We start from the raw sequence: 13,466 nt of genomic DNA on the forward strand, positions 1-13,466 counted from the left end.
TAGACTTACCCACTACCTGGAGCATTACCTTAGGCTCTGTGAGGGTGATGGGAATCTCCAGGTCTGGGTGGCTTCAGTTCTCTGCCAGGCTGAGGACCTCGAAGGCTGGAAGAATCACAGATACATGTGTTGGTGAGGTTGGATTTTCATGGCATGTCACAGAGGACAAGCCCACATGGGGGCATTTTGATTTCCAGTGGCCAGCCTGCTGACGGATGGCATGTCCTTGTTGACCGATGAGGACCGGAGGAGCACCAGGACCAATGGCCTACCTGGCCACATTTGAAGCAGGTCACTGGTGGAGTTGACTTGGCTGGGCTCCAGGAGGCTGGAGCCTTGTGTACTTCCCTTGTCTCCCATGTGGGGGTGCCAATGGCCTCAGGGCAGGTGACAAGTCCTGAGCTTGGAGCATAGCCTTCTGTTGTAGCCAAGCCTGTCAGCAAACTCAGCTGCCTCCTCCTAGGTGTTAAAAACCTTAAAAGCCATTTTTAACACCCAGGACCAACTACCCAGGGGTGGCGTGCCTCACAGTTGACTATGCCCTTTCAAGACAATCATTAAACAAGAAAATGCTTCACAGACCTGCCTACAGGCCAGTCTGATGGATAATCTTCTCAGTTAAGATACCTTCTTCCTTCTTTCTGGACAAAGACTAACCAGTGCAAGCCTCCTGCAGCAGATTATAGCCACAGCTGTGAGGGTTAACCACTCCTTGTTAGTTATCTGGGGGAGGGGGATCAGTCCTCTCCCCAGGTCACTTAGAGCTGTGAGCATTAACTGCTCTGTTAGTTATCTCACAAGGTTACTTTCAACTCCATGATGTGATGCAGAAATACAAAATAGAAATATTTTAAATGTTTTTAGAAAACACTATTTTATTCCTGTTTTTTTGTTCATTTGTTTGTTTTTTGTTTTGTTTTGTTTTTGAGCCGAGGTTCCTCTGTTTAACAGCCATAGCTGTCCTGGAACTCATTTTGTAGACCAGGCTGGCTTCAAGCTCACAGAGATCCACCTGCCTCTGTCTCCTGAGTGTTGACATTAAAGGTGTGTGCAGGGCTGGAGAGATGACTCAGCCATTGAAGGTTAGGCTTGCAACCAAAGATATAAAAAAAATACTAGTTTATGTAACATTTATTCCATAACTGAAAATCACTAAAATGGTTCATCAGTTGTGTTCTTAGGATACTTTGAACCTAATAAAAAAAATTGTGTGCACTTGAATTACTTAAAAAATATGATTCTCTGTCATTAATTATGGAAATTACCTCTGTGTCTACATGTGTAGGTGTTTCTCTTTTTGTCTTGATAACACTGTCTTCGTCATTGGCAGAGTGACTGTGTAGAGCTTAGTGATTTCCTAATCACCTTATTATCTTTGAATATTTAGTTTTTCTGTGAATTATACTTCTTCAAGGATGTAATAATGGACTGCATTCAGCTAACTGGTCATATCATGGCCATGTGGACTTTGCCCCTTTTTTCAGTAGATAAATCTTAGAAGCAAATGTCAATACTGTGTTGTCTTTAGCTCAGATTTGTCAGCAACCCAGTTCTACGTGCAGGACGTTTACAATGTGACAGGTAGACTAAACTCCCACAGACAATGAATCCCAAAGTCCCACAGGATAAGGCTCCCCCATGGCCTGAGGCTTAAGGAGACTCAGGAAAAGATGAAATGCTGTCTCCCCAGAAGCCCCATTAGCTTGCAGTCTCACTGTGCTTCTCTCTCTTCCCTGCAGGTTCCCTGGAGTAACCAGAAGTGAAGGGTAGCATGTTGTCAGCAGTGCTTGAAGGCCCTCTGTGGTGGGAGCAATCACCCACCAATTTCAGGAGCTGCTTCTCTCTGCACTTAAGAAAACAAGCGTGTGATGGAAGAGAAGACAGGAAGGCTGACATCATTGCTTTGCTCATTTGCCCAATTCTTCGAATTTTAGAAGGATAAAAATAGTTTTCGCCCTTGACAAGAGATAAGGACAAAGATTAATTCAAAACACAGTCTTTCTGTCATAGGATTTTGCATCTTAATTAAAATATTTCGAATTTTACTTGAGGCTAAAATGTTGCAAAATGCCCAGATTAGCTAACAGCTCTCTCAGTGACCTCTGGTGTCTCTGTACTGTCTTCGGCTGTGTGCCACCCGCAGAATAAAGACATTTGTTGGAGGAGACTAAAATATAATGTCTGACCCCGAAAATGGGAAAGACTATATATGAATGTGAATTTCTACAAATTACATCATTATTAAATAAAACATATGCATGTCACGTGGATGAAAGTTATAATGCTCAGGCTCACACCCCTTCCTGCCTGCTTGCTACCTACTAACAGGCAATGGTTCCTTGAATTTCCCTACTGTTGTTATTTTGCCTGTTAGGGAATTTTACAAATTACAATGCTCTTGGACCTCTCTGGCTGTGGCTTCCACTACTCCAAGCTGCAACTGTGACAGTGTCCTGAGGATCTTTGGAACGGTAACTCAATTTGTATCCTGGGTGGCTCCTCTCTGCTGAGACAAGATAAATAAAAGCTGTGAGGGCACACGGGCTTTCTATCATTTTGTAATAGCTGAAATAATTTGGAAAAAATGATTCATGATGAGGTTTTAATTACCCATGTAATCCTGACAAACTGTCTTTTAAAGCTCAGGAAAAGTGAGAATGCCTCATTTCTCTAGGCAAGATTGGACTCATTTTATTACAAAGATGTAGAAACTGTAAACTATCAGAGTCAGGCAAGTAAAAAAAAATTAACTCAACTTCAGTCTACATGAAATTCTGTAAGAAGCAGAGTCTAGATACTGTCTATACTGTTCCTCCTGTATTCAGCCCAAAGTTAAGATCGCCCAACCTTTGCTCCAACATCCTGAATGCTCCTTAAAAAGTTAAAAATAGAACTAGATTGAAATTCTGGCATCTTCTTACTAGGTATTTTGTGAAGAAGATGAAATTGGTGTCAGATGGCCACTTGCATTCCCGTTTACTGAAAAGCTATTTAGAGTCGTGAGATGGAATCAACTCAAATGTGCACACTGAGTAAATGGATTAAAAAGTGTGAGACATATGTACCTGTGGAGTGTTGTTCAGCTATAAAAAAGATGAAATCCTGTCCCTTATGGCAAAATGGATGAGCCTGCAAGATATTGTATTAAATAAATAAAACCCAGAAGAGAAAGACAACTGCAACATGAACTCCTATGTGGAATCTAAAAAAGTTTATCCGGTAGAAATTTCAAATACAATCGTGGTTACTAGAGGAAGAACAAGGATAGGTAGGTGAGGTGGTTGGTCAGTAAATAAAATATTACAATTGGAATCAATCAATTCTGATGTTCTATTGTGAGGTAGATGACTTTAGTTAAAAGTAATACAATGTATAATTAATTAGCTAGAAGAGAGGGATTTGAATGTTCCTAACACCAAAACATAATATTCAAGGCAATGTATAAAATAATTATTCTGACTTAATTATTACACAGTATATCACTGTATTCTACTCCATAGATATGTAAAGTTATTAACCACCAGTCAAATATAAAAATAAAACATAGACAAAGTCCTAGATGGCATGAGAAAGTATGAGAAGAGCATCTGCTCCATCCTCCATCATTTGCTCTTTCAGGAGCAACCATGTCAGAATGGGACATGGTTGCTTCTGCTTATAGAGGATGCAGTAAGAATGAGAACAAACAGGTAAAAGAATCCATTGTCCTAACAGAGCCGATGCCCTGCTAGGAAGATACCAACTAGAAATAAATCTTCATGTTAATATTGATGGAAGGAGACAGAGTGACAGCACAGTTACCATCTTCAGCCAGCATGACCAGGAAAGATCAGGGATGGAGAGGGTGATGCTTAGCCTGAGATCTCAAAAGGGTAAAGCATCAAACACAGAGTTCCACCATCCACAACTTAGGCCACTTGGAGCCTTGTTTGCTCTGTCATCTGGAGAGCAACAGAAACATCATTCAGTTGCTGGTAAGTGTTGGTTAAGCGGCGGCACTGGTGTCTGGCCACTGCATGGAGCAGAGTGCTGGATGTATGGGTGACGGAAGAGTCACGAGCCATAGTTACTTTTCTAGAGCTTTATTGGGAGAGGGGGGGAGGAAAGGAGGGAGGGAGGAAGAGAGAGAGAGAAAGAGAGAGAGAAAGAGAGAGAGAGAGAGAGAGAGAGAGAGAGAGAGAGAGAGAGAGAGAGAAGACCGTGTGGAGGGGGTAATACAGAAGGAGAGAGTGTGGAAAAAGGAGAAAGTGCACAGAGGGCAGGCCCACTCTTTAGACTGGGATGCCGTCGCAGGCTAGTGACGTAATTAAGGGTATAATCCTTACAGTAAGCACTCCTTAGCTCCTGCTTCAGTGTCTAGCAATCACATGGCCAGAGCTCCACTCAGAACTTCTCAATCAGAACAGGCATGTAAAAAGTACCACCACGTTTTCCAAGTGCAGATCAGTGTCTGCAAAGGCCTAATACTGTAATGAATCTGTGCTCAACAAGACTCAAATCCAAGTTTCATTTTTAGCTTTTTCCAATTCCCGATTCTGCATCTTTACAGTACACATGCACACATGAACACACACACACACACACACACACACACACACACACATACACACACACAATGTCTGTATATAACATATATTTACTTGCTTTGATTAAAATACATTAAAGGCCATGTGATTTAGATTCTTTTAGAATTCTAGTAAAAGAATATTTTTCAATGTGATAAAAAAAAGTTTGCAGTATCTGAATGCCAGAGCATTGCAAGACACAGTAATCATATTTGAGTATTTTCTTTTATTATACCTTATAAAGTATTTCTTAAGCATTTTCTAGTATAAACCCTTTCACCCAAGAGATGTTCACAGATTGCTACATATACAGATATATGTGATGTGGTCATAATAAAAGTTACTGGTGATAAATCATACTGAAATTTACTTTAAAAAATTCTTTAGTACAAATAGAACTTCTCCATTGTTAAAGACAAAACCCATTTATGTACATAGATAAACTCTGTGTGATTATTTTTATATAAAGAGGTCAATCCCAGCTGGATGGTTGGTACTACAGAATGTAGAAGAATTTCAAGGAGTCGCAGAGTAGTGTAGGAAACACTGAGAATGTCACCTCATAATTTTATAGTACACATTTTCAGAAGAATGGTTAGGGTCATTTCAGAAACTGCTGGAAAATCTGTCCTAATCACAAGACAAATTTATAGAATTATTACGGTAGTTTGAGTAAGAATGGTCCCCATAGGCTTATGTATTTGAATGCTTAGTCATTAGGGAGTGGCACAACTTGAGAGGGATTAGGAAACCTGGCCTTGCTGGAGTAGGTGTGGTCTTATTGGAGAAATTGTGTCATTGGGGGTGGGCTTTGAGGTTTCAAAAGCCCAAGTCAGGCCCAGAAGCCCATTTGCTATTTCTTCCTGCTGCCTGCAGATCTAGACATAGAACTCTCAGCTACTTATCCAACACTATATCTACCATGCCACCATGCTACCCACCATGATAATGGACTAAACCTCTGAAACTGTAAGCCAGCCAGCCCCAATTAATTGCTTTGTTTTCATAACAGTTGCCAGGGTCTGCCATGGAATAATTCTCTTGCACACTGTAAAGATTTACCACTTGAATTGGTTTAATGAAACACTGATCTGCCTGGAGCCTGAGCCATTAGCCAAACATTTATAAATCAACCGATCGATCAATCATAAAAAAGAAAGCTTTAAAAAAAAAGGATTCTAAACACATGTGGGGCCCAAACATTTGGCGGGAATTTCCACATGATATCTGAGAAAGCTTGAAAAGAGTTTCTAAGCACACTAAATGGTTCACAGTGTGTTTAAAGCTATACATAAGCTTGGGAGAGAAAAATAAGGTATAGACAGTCATAAAAAAGAAATATGTAGTTTTAAAATAATAAAGTAAAATCCTTAAAAAGAGAATAAAGTACTATTTTTTAAAAAGCCACATAAAATGCAAAATACACAGAGAGTCTGGATAGTGTGTGTTATTGAGTTGTCTTTGAATTGTTTGACAGCTGAGAGAGGAGCAAGAGCTGCTAAGAGACACTTGATTATAAATGTTGCTGGATTAATCCAGCCTATATATTTTGACAATGCCTTGACTTCAAAATTTAAGTCAAAAGATATGTTGCTTTGGAGAAGAAACTCTACTTTTATTGCCACAGGAAATGAGAGGCTTTGGATTCATTCCGGGTTAAAAAAAAATTCCAGTTTGATTGAGGAAGACTCCCTGAAAAATCTCTGATGAGAATGGATGACCCAGATGATCCAACATTTCTGAGCACCTCCATTGAAGTTTCTATTGAGTTCTTCATCCAGAATGGCTTCAAGGCTGCTGGATGAGATGATCCAGCTTTACAGAACTCTCCAGTCAGGACTTGACCAAGATCTTAATTTTTTTTCAGTGTCCCCATAGGATTAACAGTGCTCTCAATCAGCAGGAAGTAGCCTAGAAAACTAAGGCCACATTCCCAAAAAGTGGATTGTGGATGATTGTCTTTTGTCAAGACCAGCTGACCTGTCATATAGCACTTGAAATAAAGATTAAAAAAGATAGAGACAGAAGGTAGACTCAGGAAGGCTCTCAGTAACTACTGCAGCAGCCCCAATTTATTGCTCATAGTCTTTTTATATCCAAAGCAAGAAGGTGTGGAGATCATTCTTACCATAGTTCAAGGAATAAACAAGCATAAGCATCTCCTTAATTCTCAAAACATCTAGTAACCACACTTTGACCAAACATCCTGTTACATGGCCTTGAGGAGCAAAACATCTAATAACCACACCTTTGGCCAAACATCCCAATAGTCCGCCTTGAGGAGCAAAAACTAGCTTGAACTCTCTGAACTTAAGTCAAGATGGAACCAAGCCACAAGATGGAGTCTCTGTGGGCTCCCAGTCTTGGTTTAAGGGAGTTGGTTACAAATTGTTATTGGTCATAGTCAATCTCTTTCTAAAAGAAAAAATGGAGGTATGATATAGAAATCATGGGGGGGAAAGGGTCGATTATTGAATCTACTTTAATTAAAAAAAACAACTGTTAATCTTACATATTTTACATCCATGTGGGTTTTAGTTTATTGATACAAATTTAAAGTTACTTTTGTTATACTGTGTGTATACTTCTACTCTTGTTTAGGATATTATGCTTATGCAGCTCATTTAAAAATGTAATATATAATTAAGAAATACAGATAAATAGTCATCTATAATAGCAAACTTATAGTCATGTTAGGTATGCTTTCAAGGTCATACAGAGATATATTTCAGATAGATAGGCAGTCTTCAAACACTTGAAAGATCTACAGAATATGGTATTTAAAATGTTTTAAGAACTTAGATTTTTCTTGACAGTGAGAAACTTCTGCTCCTGGCAGTACCAATTACTTCAAAGACAATAATGGGCATCAAAGAAACTCCACATGGAGTTTGTTTACTTTATGGCAAAAGCTAGCTATATGGGCAAGGAAAGTACCCTTACCTCAAATGCTGACAGTATACTGTCCAAATTGGACAAGCAAGACACAAAAGAAAGTGACTGCAGAACTTTGCCAAGACAAGGTTGGAAAGTCCTTCAAAAATCTTGCTTCAGAGATAAGTCTATCAGATATGCTAGGCCTATAGGCCAAAGATAGATGCCCTAACATTGCAGAGGAACTTTGGGTGACTGTCCAGGCAGCCTGATGTCTCTGTAATTAGGTAACATTACATCCTTCTGGAGTCTTTGATGAAATAAAAAACTAGATAGTTATAGTTTTCTTTAGTGATAATAAAAGATAAATTAGATACAAAACTTTAGACTTACCAAGTATTTTGTCTCATTTGCCAAATACAAATGGATTAGGTAGTGTTACTCTAATTCTTACTTAATGACAGTTTTGCTGTATATAATCTTACTATGTTAAAGTTAAAACCTTCCTTTTCAATTAGATAAGAAAGGGGAAATGCTGTGGAATAATTCTCTTGTACACTGTAAAGATTTGTCACTGGAATTGGTCTAATAAAATGCTGATAGGTCAATAGCCAGGCAGGAAGTGTAGGCAGGGTGACCAAACTAAGAATGCTGGGAAGAGGAAGGGCAGAGTCAGGAGTTGCCAGCCAGATGCAGAGGAAGCAAGATGAGAATGCCATTTTGAGAAAAGAAGCCAAGCCATGTGGCTAAACATAGATAAGAATTATGAGTTAATTTAAGTGTAAGAGCTAGTTAATAATAAGCCTGAGCTACCAGGTGAGCATTTATAATTAATATTAAGCCTTGGAGTCAATTATTTAAAAAGCGGCTGCCAGGTATTTGGGAACAGGCAGGCGGGAGAGAAACTTCAGCCTACAATGGTCATGGTGTCTCTTCACAGCAACAGAACACTGACAAAGACAACTATAATTTTATTAAATTTTTACTCACAACAAACAAAATAAAAGTTCAAATCAATCAGTCTAACACAGTATGATCCAAATACATACTAACTTCATATTAACATACTGACGAGTGACAAGAGAAACCAGCTACATCTTTATTTTCCACAATTAAATGACTATATTTCTATAAGATTAAACAAACAAACAAAACCTTTGAACATATGGTAAAAACACTTTAGCTCTTAGCCTGCAATACTCCGACCTCAGCCCTTGGGCTGCATTCCCTGGCACTGTGTGGTGCAGAGGTCACATTGTGCATGTTCGGAAACAAGGCTGACAGTAAAGTGGCCCTTACAACACAGATGAACCCTCCAGAAACACGCTGAACAGACCTAGGCATTTGATTGTGAATTTATCTGTGTCATTGTGGGTCCAGAAACCTTTTTTAGTGTTGCCAGTCTTGGCATGATCCCACATTCAGTTTCATGAAAATATTTGCAACTGGGACTACAGTGGAAGTAGCTTGGCCCTAGAACTAGGTCTGGGGGTACTGTGCTGTCTTTATGTATGAGGGATGAAACTTTACTCTTGCTCCTTGGTACCAGGCACAAGGATAAGAGAGGAAAAAAAACAGCAGGAACCACTACACCCTCTCCTATCCTAGTAGGCAAGCCTAAGCCAGGACATATGCTAGCTCCTATATCTTGTTCCTCTTGTCTTGTGGCAGCCTCTGTTCTCCCAAGGATGCTGGCTTTGTTGCCCCACCCACTGCTCTTCCTTCTTGTGAGAGAGCAGAACCTTCAGCTGATGATGCATATCAATAATCATTTCTGCTCTCAGAACAAGAGCTGCTCGCATGGTGCTGAAATTTTGACATAGAATGACTGACTTTCCAGCATAAGCCATCACCAAAGAAACACTTTTCCTGGTGCTTACTGCTTTCACAGTGACCACTACATTTTTAAAGTCATTTAAGGACCCCCATCAGAAATACAAAGTAGCTTTACCAAAGCTGAGAAACAGCAATGATTTAGTTATACGCAAACCTATGCAAATATAGTGCATCATCCTTCTTTCTTTCCCTGCTCTGTGTTTGTGAAGCAATATCCTAAAATTCTTTGCGTGCACAATGAATGCTTCTTTGGAAATATCCTGGAAGGCAGCTCATTCTGTCTATGAATGAGTCTGTAAGCTTCCTACGCATAAACACAGGTCTAAAAGCTGGGTTGGTGGCATGCTGGGATGCATGCATACCAGAAGTTTGGCAAAATCCCAAGTCACTTACCATAGACTCCGTGTGTTTCTTCATGTGGAAAAATGAATCACTCTTACACTTCTGATACGCGAAAGGGGGTGAAGGAAAGTCAAGACATTTTCCCCCTAGGATAAATCGCAACTTGTTCTAGAAGCATTCTAAAGGATCTGTATATCACTAAATAAAAAAGTCATTACCGTGTTCTGATTTATCTAACTCTTAGAAATTCTAGGTGAATGGGCCTGACTCACAACTTAAGTGTTCTGAAAAACAACGTGAACAGCACTGAGAAAGAGGAAAGAGGACCCAAGGGAGCTCTAATTGAAAGCAGCCACGGACCATCACATTCTACTCCCTATGACTCGCCTCCACTCTGTGTCCTTTGACATATTTATTCAATATTAATACCTCAATTCTCTGTTTTTAAGTTCCTTATTTATACCTGGATATCCTGATGGGGAGTTCTCCATGAGAGTGAGATGCTAATCTACTCAGAGGTTTGATGTTTGTTAGATAAAAGTTCTACAGGATTAGTCATCTTTACACTCAAAGAGTCAATATAAGTAAAAGTAATTGTTGCTGTATTTGGAGCTCTACAATTCACTAACACTGTCCCAAGATTAAATTAAGGTCTGAGAGAGTTAGAGAGTCAAAGTGTGGAATGTGCTTTAAGGTTAAGCTAGCTTTAAACAGTGTTCTTCTCTTGATGATTACAATTAAAATTATGTCCATTACATTATTCATGTCTTCTTCCAAAAGAAGATCTGGAGCATCTGTGTCAAAACATAAATATAATTATACCGTTGACATTTGGAGAGTGTTGCAACATGGAAATGGTTGTTCTTAAGCTTTTCAGAAAATTTTGATAAAAATGATGGCTTCTCTTTCAAGAAAAACACATGTGTACACTTTTTCACATTAAAGTGTAAAAAGAACATGAACTTAATTTTGAAAAATGTCTCCTCAAAATTACCTCTTGAAGAAAGTCAATAGACCAGGTCAAGACTAGAGGTAGCCAATTCAAAGTAAAGGGACCAAGAAGAGATGAGGAGATAGGAAGAGGAGGCGTGAAACTCAAGTTCAGGCAAGCTCTAACTCCACCGTCACAGTGTCTGCTCGAACTTCTTGGTTCTTGTTTCAAGTGTCAGAGGGCAAAGCGGCCTCTGTGCCACCGCCAGAGCCTCCAGCTTTTCAGGAGAAAACCCAGGTTTAGAACTGCACACAAAACATCCCAGTGCTCAAGTTTTAGCAGACAATTCAAAAATGTTTCTAATGCTGTGCCGAAGAGTAAAGACCAAAAGCACAAAATAGAATTACCATTGTGGGTGAATGACAAAAAATAATCATACTTATTCTATATTATTTTAAAGGATGTTTATTAACCTGATAGTTCTCAGTAGCAAAAAGCTGATATTTTCTCAAAGAAAATTCAAGACTAAAATGTTATTGACATTTTCCCTTTAAGTACTAAAACTCTAGTTATATAGGAGGATAAGGCTAAGACTTCCCTTTGGAAGCAACATTGCTTCTGCTTAAATATATGGAAATATAAACCATTAAAGCTATGAGTTTCCATAGAAGAAAATATTGACCTAAAAATTGCTGTAGTAGCTACGAATCAGTGCCCTTAACCTTTAAAAGGTCTGAGTATGGCTACTGTAGCAAATGTATTCTTGAGCAGACTCTCCGCTGGTTGATCAACCAAGATTACACTGGTTACAAAAATATTCCCTCAGATGATTCTATGAATTGAACCATGAAATGGAGTCATTTGGAAATGTCCACTAAAGTGATAAAGAACACCTGCATAAAATAATCATTGTGCTTTTATCAACAAAGCTAACACTAAAGGCTTTAGTCTGCCTGACTTGAAGCAAATTACTAACTATTCTTAACAAGATGACATTTCTCAGAGAATTTTCTATTCCCCTTCCAACAATGTGGTGATGTTTGATGATACAGATCAAACCCTCTTCTGGGGTTGCCCTAAAAGTCTGTGGGAAAAGAGCCTCAAACCTGTGCAACTGAACATTCACTGATTTACTTAGATGCCAAATAAGCAAGACATTTTAATTGAAAATTTCCCTATTAAATGAGTATATATGTCTCTGTCCTCAAATGACATTGGGCCTTCAGAAAAGTCTAAAATTACAAACTTCTATAGCCCAGCTCTGTTTGTCTGTCCTGCTGTGTTGTACACTTACTGGTTCCAAAGCATCCAAATATAGTTTACTGGCCTTTTGAGAGATTATGTAAATTTGTTGTTGCTGTTATTGTGGTTATGAATAATCCTCTGTGTGTATGTGTGTGTGTGTGTCTGTCTGTCTGTCTGTCTATCCGTGTGTCTATTGACCTATATATATTGGCTGTGTTTGTGTGTGTGTCTGTCTGTGTCATCTGTCTGTGTTTGTGTGCATGTACATGTGTGTGTGTGCCTGTGTCTGTTTCTATGTCTGTCTATCTGTATGTCTGGCTGTGTGTGTGTGTGTGTGTGTGTGTGTGTGTGTGTGTGTGTGTGTGTGTCTGACTGACTACCTTTCTCATGGACTGTGTCTTTGTCTGGCTGGCTGTCTGCCTATTTGTGTTTACTGGGGTTTGAGAATGCTAAGCAAGGGCAATAATACTAAAGTGTAATCTCAGCCTCTGGACTCATTATTGCATATGTGTACATGTTTTACTTAAATTGGAGAAAGACAGTTATGCTCCACTGACTCTGACAAAAGCAAAAAGTGCCGGTGAGCTACTGCACATTAGAGTGACTGTAGGTAACAATGGTGTGCTACACATGTCTAAGTTAGAGTGACTGTAGGTAATAATAGTGTGCTATGCATTTTCACGTTAGAGAAGACAGGGTTTTCACAGTTTTTAGCCATAAAGAAATGACGAATGACTGAAGAGATGCATTTGGCCAAGCCTATTTAAATATATAAGGCATCCATGTGTCCAAATACTAAGTTACACCTTGATTATGCATAATTTTTATTTTTCTATGTGCCAGCTCAATATATTTTCTTTAACTAAATAAATAACACAATGATACTGAAGAACGTCTTTAAAAAGCAAGCTACCAAACCTGTGGAAAGGAATCTATGGACTAGGACAAACATTTCACCAATAGCCATTATTAATCTGACTAAAACTGCCATTGACCAAAGGGCCCAGCTCAATACTCTGTTCCCACAGAAGACCTGAGAATTTTGATACCACTTCTGAGTGAGAATAGATAAGAGCAGCAATGATACAAATTATTTTTCCTACACACTAAGCAAAATAGGAGCACCAAAATAAGTTAAAATTGGTTTTCAAAAAATAAGAAGAAATGCACTATTAATATTTTTGAACTCCTGAATTTACTGAGGAAGGTTTATGTTCATAGCAGTAATAATACTGCCAATCATAGCCTACCTGTGTTGATATATTACATATTTTACCATGTGCAGCATTCTGACATATATGATCCACAGTAGAAGTAGCCTGCCACAGTACCAACATTCAACAAAACATAAAACGTTTCTCATTTCAGGACAACCATGAAGCAGGGTGATGAAAGAGAAATGAGAGATTCAAGTTAAGTAAAAGCAAGAACCAGGTAGTCATCATAAAGCTATGGTAAAAATAATGAGGTAAGAGGTTTCATCAGAAATAAATAAAAAAGAAAAAAAACCAAGTGTATTTCCAAATTATAGAATTTCTACAACATCCACAACTCAGTTATCAGACAGAACCTTGTTATCTTAGAGGCAAAGCTGACAGTCTTCTAGTGTGAATATTATTCTCTCAGAGGAAGCCGTACTTTTGAAAATCTTGTTAGTACCAATGGAGTAAGTT

The 13,466-nt window shown here is 38.8% G+C and overlaps 1 long non-coding RNA gene across 1 annotated transcript in view; it reads left to right on the plus strand.

Annotated features, from left to right (window-relative positions):
• LOC143268953 (uncharacterized) overlaps positions 1-3,176 on the plus strand; it is a 29,305-nt gene extending 26,129 nt beyond the window's left edge. The window contains exon 2 of the long non-coding RNA XR_013045203.1: positions 1,740-3,176. This is a non-coding gene — a long non-coding RNA (uncharacterized LOC143268953). The remainder of the gene's footprint in view (positions 1-1,739) is intronic.
• The last annotated feature ends 10,290 nt before the right edge of the window (positions 3,177-13,466 follow it).

This window comes from Peromyscus maniculatus, chromosome 16 (assembly GCF_049852395.1).
Source record: "Peromyscus maniculatus bairdii isolate BWxNUB_F1_BW_parent chromosome 16, HU_Pman_BW_mat_3.1, whole genome shotgun sequence".
In the NCBI taxonomy this organism is placed as follows: domain Eukaryota; kingdom Metazoa; phylum Chordata; class Mammalia; order Rodentia; family Cricetidae; genus Peromyscus; species Peromyscus maniculatus.